The sequence below is a fragment of the Arachis ipaensis genome, chromosome B8 (assembly GCF_059453495.1).
Source record: "Arachis ipaensis isolate K30076 ecotype BB chromosome B8, ASM5945349v1, whole genome shotgun sequence".
Lineage (NCBI taxonomy): Eukaryota > Viridiplantae > Streptophyta > Magnoliopsida > Fabales > Fabaceae > Arachis > Arachis ipaensis.
The window spans coordinates 65,226,986-65,233,966 of NC_142443.1; the positions used below are offsets into that span (position 1 = coordinate 65,226,986).

The 6,981-nt window shown below is 37.5% G+C and overlaps 1 non-coding gene across 1 annotated transcript; it reads left to right on the plus strand.

Annotated features, from left to right (window-relative positions):
* The first annotated feature begins 1,695 nt into the window (after positions 1-1,695).
* Positions 1,696-1,803, plus strand: LOC148548390 (small nucleolar RNA R71). The gene has a single exon (XR_015897160.1). It is a non-coding gene; the product is annotated as a small nucleolar RNA R71 (small nucleolar RNA).
* The last annotated feature ends 5,178 nt before the right edge of the window (positions 1,804-6,981 follow it).

Genomic DNA, 6,981 nt, shown 5'->3' on the forward strand with positions numbered 1-6,981 from the left:
GCCACACAGGTGATCAGGTCAATTTTATAGACTCCCAACACCAAACTTAGAGTTTGGATAGGGGAGTTCAACACCAAACTTAGAGTTTGGCTGAGGCCTCCCAACACCAAACTTAGATTTTGACTGTGGGGGCTTTAGTTGACTCTGTACTGAGAGAGGCTTACTGTGCCTCTTTTCCATGTTTACAGAGGGATGACCTTGAGTTTTAAACACAAGGGAGTCCTCATTCAATTGAAGGACTAGTTCACCTCTGTCAACATCAATCACAGCTCTTGCTGTGGTTAGGAAGGGTCTTCCAAGGATGATGGATTCATCCTCATCCTTCCTAGTATCTAGGATTATGAAATTAGCAGGGATGTAAAGGCCTTCAACCTTTACTAACACATCCTCTACCTGTCCATAAGCCTCTTTTCTTGAATTGTCTGCCATCTCTAATGAGATTCTAGCAGCTTGCACCTCAAAGATTCCCAGTTTCTCCATTACAGAGAGTGGCATGAGGTTTATTCTTGATCCAAGGTCACATAGAGCCTTCTCAAAGGTCATGGTACCTATGGTACAAGGTATTAGGAACTTTCCAGGATCCTGTTTCTTCTGAGGCAATCTCAGTTGATCCAATGCATTTAGTTCATTGGTGAACAGGGGAGGTTCATCTCCCCAAGTTTCTTTACCAAATAAGTTGGCCTTCAACTTCATGATTGCACCAAGGAACTTGGCAACTTGCTCTTCAGTAACATCCTCATTCTCTTCAGAAGAAGAATACTCATCAGAGCTCATGAAGGGCGTAAGGAGGTTTAATGGAATCTCTATGGTCTCTAGATGAGCCTCAGAGTCCTTTGGTTCCTCAAAGGGAAATTCCTTGTTGATCACTGGACGTCCCAGGAGGTCTTCCTCCTTGGGATTCACGTCCTCCCCTTCCTTCTTGGATTCGGCCATGATGGTTATATCAATGGCCTTGCACTCTCCTTCTGGATTTTCTTCTGTATTGCTTGGGAGAGCATTAGGAGGGGTTTCAGTGATCTTCTTACTCAACTGGCCCACTTGTGCCTCCAAATTTCTAATGGAGGACCTTGTTTCATTCATGAAACTCAGAGTGGCCTTAGATAGATCAGAGACTAAGTTTGCTAAATTAGAGGTATTTTGTTCAGAGTTCTCTGTCTGTTGCTGAGTGGATGATGGAAAAGGCTTGCTATTACTAAACCTGTTTCTTCAACCATTATTAAAGCCTTGTTGAGGCTTTTGTTGATCCTTCCATGAGAGATTTGGGTGATTTCTCCATGAGGGATTATAGGTGTTTCCATATGGTTCACCCATGTAATTCACCTCTACTATTGCAGGGTTCTCAGGATCATGAGCTTCTTCTTCAGAAGATGCCTCTTGAGTACAGTTGGATGCAGCTTGTATTCCATTCAGACTCTGAGACATCATATTGACTTGCTGAGTCAATATTTTATTCTGAGCCAATATGGCATTCAGAGTATCAGTTTCAAGAACTCCCTTCTTCTGAGGCGTCCCATTACTCACAGGATTCCTCTTAGAAGTGTACATGAACTGGTTATTAGCAACCATGTCAATGAGTTCTTGAGCTTTTGCAGGCATTTTCTTTAGGTGAATGGATCCACCTGCAGAAGTATCCAATGACATCTTAGCTAATTCAGACAGACCATCATAGAATATATCCAGGATGGTCCATTCTGAAAGCATGTCAGAAGGACACTTTTTGGTCAGTTCCTTGTATCTCTCCGAAGCTTCATAGAGGGATTCACCTTCTTTCTGTCTGAAGGTTTGAACATCCACTCTAAGCTTACTACGCTTTTGAGGAGGAAAGAACTTGGCTAAGAAAGCCTTGACCAGCTTATCCCAAGAGTTCAGGCTATCCTTAGGTTGAGAGTCCAACCATATTCTAGCTCTGTCTCTTACAGCAAAAGGGAAAAGCATGAGCCTGTAGACTTCAGGATCTACTCCATTAGTCTTAACAGTATCACAGATCTACAAGAATTCAGTTAAGAACTAAAAAGGATCTTCAGATGGAAGTCCATGAAACTTGCAATTTTGTTGCATCAGAGAAACTAATTGAGGTTTCAGCTCAAAATTGTTTGCTCCAATGGCAGGAATGGAGAGGCTTCTTCCATGTAAATTGGAATTAGGTGCAGTAAAGTCACCAAGCATCCTCCTTGCATTATTATTATTTTCGGCTGCCATATCCTCTTCTTGTTCGAAAATTCCTATAAGGTTGTCTCTGGATTGTTGTATTTTAGCTTCTCTTAGTTTCCTTTTCAAAGTCCTTTCAGGTTCAGGATCTGCTTCAACAAGAATGTTCTTGTCCTTGCTCCTGCTCATATGACAAAGAAGGGAATAACAAAGAAAATATGGAATCCTCTATGTCACAGTATAGAGATTCCTTTGTGTGAGTAGAAGAAGAAAAGAATGTAATGTAAAGAAAGAGAAGAGAGGAGAATCCAAACACAAGGGTGAGGGGAGCAGAGATATGAGATGAAGAGAAGTGTTAGTAAATGAATAAATAAATAGAAGAAGAAGGGAGGTGAGAAAATTCGAAAAATAAAAATTAAATTTTAAAGTTAAATTTCGAAAATAGTTTTTGAAAAAGGTTAGTAGTTTTCGAAAATTAGGAATGAAATAAAATTAAAATAAAAAATTGAAATAATTAGTTAATTAAAAAGAAATTTTGAAAAAGAGGGAAGGGATTTTCGAAAATTAAAGGTAAAAAGTTAGTTGGGCAGTTTTACTAAAGATAAGAATCAAATAAAAAGTTAAGTGGTTAGTTGAAAGAGATTTGAAATTCAATTTTTAAAAGATAAGAAGATAAGAAGTTAGAAAAGGTATTTGAAAAAGATAACATAAAAAGATATTTTTAAAAAAGATATGATTGAAATTAGTTTTGAAAAAGATTTGATTTTTAAAATCACAATTAATGACTTGATTCACAAGAAATGACAAGATGTGATTCTAGAACTTAAAGTTTGAATCTTTCTTAACAAGTAAGTAACAAACTTGAAATTTTTGAATCAAAACATTAATTGTTGATGATATTTTCGAAAATATGATGTGAAATTAAGAAAAAGATTTTTAAAAAATAATTTTAAAATTTTCGAAAATAAATAAGAAAAATGAAAAAGATTTGATTTTTGAAAAAGATTTTGAAAAAGATAAGATTTTTAAATTTAAAATTTGATTTGACTCATAAGAAACAATTGAATTTTAAAATTTTTTGAAAAAAGTCAATCCAAATTTTCGAAATTTATGAGAGAAAAAAGGAAAGATATTTTTTTGATTTTTTAATTTTTTATGATGAAAGAGAAAAAAAATTTATAAAATCATAAAAATCAAAAATATTTTGTGTTTCTTGTTTGAGTCTTGAGTCAATTTTTAAGTTTGGTGTCAATTGCATTTTTTCTAAAAAATTTATGCATTTTTCGAAAATTCATGCATTCATAGTGTTCTTCATGATCTTCAAGTTGTTCTTGGCCAGTCTTCTTGTTTGATCTTCATATTTTCGTGTTTTGTGTCTTTTCTTGTTTTTCATATGCATTCTTGCATTCATAGTGTCTATGCATGAAAAATTTCTAAGTTTGGTGTCTTGCATGTTTTCTTTTCTTGAAAATTTTTCAAAAATAAGTTCTTGATGTTCATCTTGACATTCAAAGTGTTCTTGGTGTTCATCTTGACATTCATTTTCACAATTCGTGCACCACTAACCAGCAAGTGCACTGGGTCGTCCAAGTAATACCTTACGTGAGTAAGGGTCGAATCCCACGGAGATTGTTGGCTTGAAGCAAGCTATGGTTATCTTGTAACTCTTAGTCAGGATATAATATCAATAATAATTCTTAGTTTTAATTGTAAAAAGTCAAAGGGCATAAAATAAATACTTGTTACTCAATAATGGAGAATATGTTGCGGTTTTGGAGATGCTTTGTCCTCTTTATTTCAGCTTTTCTCTTGTACTCCTCTTCACACACGCAAGGCTCCTTCCATGGCAAGCTGTATGTAGGGTGTCACTGTTGTCAATGGCTACTTCCCATCCTCTCAGTGAAAATGGTCCAAATGCTCTGTCACAGCACAGCTAATCATCTGTTGGTTCTCGATCATGTTAGAATAGAATCCATTGATTCTTTTGCGTCTGTCACTACGCCCAACAATCGCGAGTTTGAAGCTCGTCACAGCCATTCAATCCTTGAATCCTACTCGGAATACCACAGACAAGGTTTAGACTTTCCGGATTCTCATGAATGCCGCCATCAATTCTAGCTTATACCACGAAGATTCTGATTACAGAATCTAAGAGATACTCATTCAATCTAATATAGAATGGAGGTGGTTGTCAGGCACACGTTCATGGAATGAGGAAGGTGATGAGTGTCACGGATCATCACCTTCTTCATAGTGAAGCGCGAATGAACATCTTAGATAGGAACAAGCGTGTTTGAATAGAAAACAGAGATAATTGCATTAATTCATCGGGATGCTGCAGAGCTCCTCACCCCCAACAATGGGGTTTAGAGACTCATGCCATCAAAGAGTATAAAATTCAGATCTAAAAATGTCATGAGATGCAAAATAAATCCCTAAAAGTTGTTTAAATACTAAACTAGTAACCTAGGTTAACAGAAAATGAGTAAACTATGATAGATAGTGCAGAAATCCACTTCTGGGGCCCACTTGGTGTGTGCTGGGGCTGAGACTTAAGCTTCTCACGTGCCTGGGCTGTTTTGGGCGTTCAACGCCAGGTTGTAACCTATTTCTGGCGTTGAACTCCAACTTGTAACTTGTTTCTGGCGCTGGACGCCAGACTGCAACATGGAACTGGCGTTGAACGCCAGTTTACGTCATCTATCCTTGAGCAAAGTATGGACTATTATATATTTCTAGAAAGCCCTAGATGTCTACTTTCTAACGCAATTGAAAGCGAGCCATTTGAAGTTCTGTAGCTCCAGAAAATCTACTTTGAGTGCAGGGAGGTCAGAATCCAACAGCATCAGCAGTCTTTTTTCAGCCTGAATCAGATTTTTGCTCAGCTCCCTCAATTTCAGCCAGAAAATACCTGAAATCATAGAAAAATACACAAACTCATAGTAAAGTCCAGAAATGTGATTTTTAATTAAAAACTAATAAAAATATACTAAAAACCAACTAAATCATACTAAAAACTAAGTAAAAGCAATGCCAAAAAGCGTATAAATTATCCGCTCATCACTTATTCCGCTTCTAAGATATCCATTCGCACCCAAGAATATGATGAATGTGATGATTATGTGACGCTCATCATCATTCTCACTTATGAACGTGTGCCTGACAAACACTTCCGTTCTACATGCAAATAAGCTAGAATGAGTATCTCTTAGATATCTAATACAGAGGACCGAGTCTGAGATATTAGAATCTTCATGGTATAAGTTAGAACCCATGGATGGCCATTCCTGAGATTCGGAAAGTCTAAACCTTGTCTGTGGTATTCTGAGTAGGATCTGGGAAGGGATGGATGTGACGAACTTCAAACTCGCGAGTGCTGGGCGTAGTGACAGACGCAAAAGGAGGGTGAACCCTATTCCAGTATGATCGAGAACCTCCAGATGATTAGCCGTGCTGTGACAGAGCATTTGGACCTTTTTCACAGAGAGGATGGGATGTAGCCGTTGACAACGGTGATGCCCTATATAAAGCTTGCCACGGAAAGGAGTAGGAAGGATTGGATGAAGACAGCAGAAAAGCAGAGGTTCAGAGGAACGAAAGCATCTCTATACACTTATATGAAATTCTCACCAATGAATTACATAAGTATTTCTATCTTTATTTTCTATTTATTTATTATTATTATTCGAAAACTCCATAACCATTTGATATCTGCCTGACTGAGATTTACAAGGTGACCATAGCTTGCTTCAAGCCGACAATCTCTGTGGGATCGACCCTTACTCACGTAAGGTTTTATTACTTGGACGACCCAGTGCACTTGCTGGTTAGTTGTATCGAAGTTTTGACAAATCATGAATTAAGATTAGAGCACCAAGTTTCTGGAGCCATTACGAGGGATCACAATTTTGTGCACCAGCAGCCTCTGTCACGCGTCTGCGTGGGTCACGCGGTCGCGTCATTCGGAGCTTTTCCTTGCCACGCGGTCGCGTCAGTAATGCGGCCGCGTCATATGCGTTCTACTTAAGGCGCACGGTTGCATCAGTCATGCAGCCGTGTCGCTGCTGATTCGCGCTTGGCACGCGATCGCGTCGTCCATGCGATCGCGTGGATACCAGTTTCTTCAAGGATTCCATTTTGTGCTTTCCTTCCATTTTTGTATGTTTCCTTTCCATTATTTGAGTCATTCCTGCCTTAGAAGATCTGAAACTACTCAACACACTAATCACGGCATCGAATGGAAATAAAGGTAACTAAAATAATTAATTTTAAATCATAGGAAACATGTTTTTCACATACATCACATAATAAGGAAGGGAAAGTAAAACCATGCAATTAACATGAATAAGTGGATGAAGGATTGAATAAATCACTCAAACTAAGCACAAAATACATCATAAAATATGGGTTTATCAACCTCCCCACACTTAAACAATAGCATGTCCTCATGCTAATTCCAAGGTAATAAGTAAGGTTAAAGTGATGGAATGTCATGCAATGCAATCTAATCTAAATGCAACTACCTAAATGAATGATTCATCATGCAATTCTAATTTATTCACTCATATATAAAGTTTACAGGTAGTTAAATTAATTCACATTCTCAAGGAGTCATATATCCCAAGCTTTAGATAATCAATAAGTACTTTTATAGTTGAGATGGGAGAAAAAGCATTTTATGAACTTGCAAGACAATTAGATAATTCAAACAGAGATAAATGTTAATGAGCTTTTGAACCCTCACTGGATTTGTGTTTACTCTCTAGTCACTCAGTGTTTATTGGGTTAATCACTCTATTCCTCTTTTTATTCTTCCTTTCTATAACTTTGTTC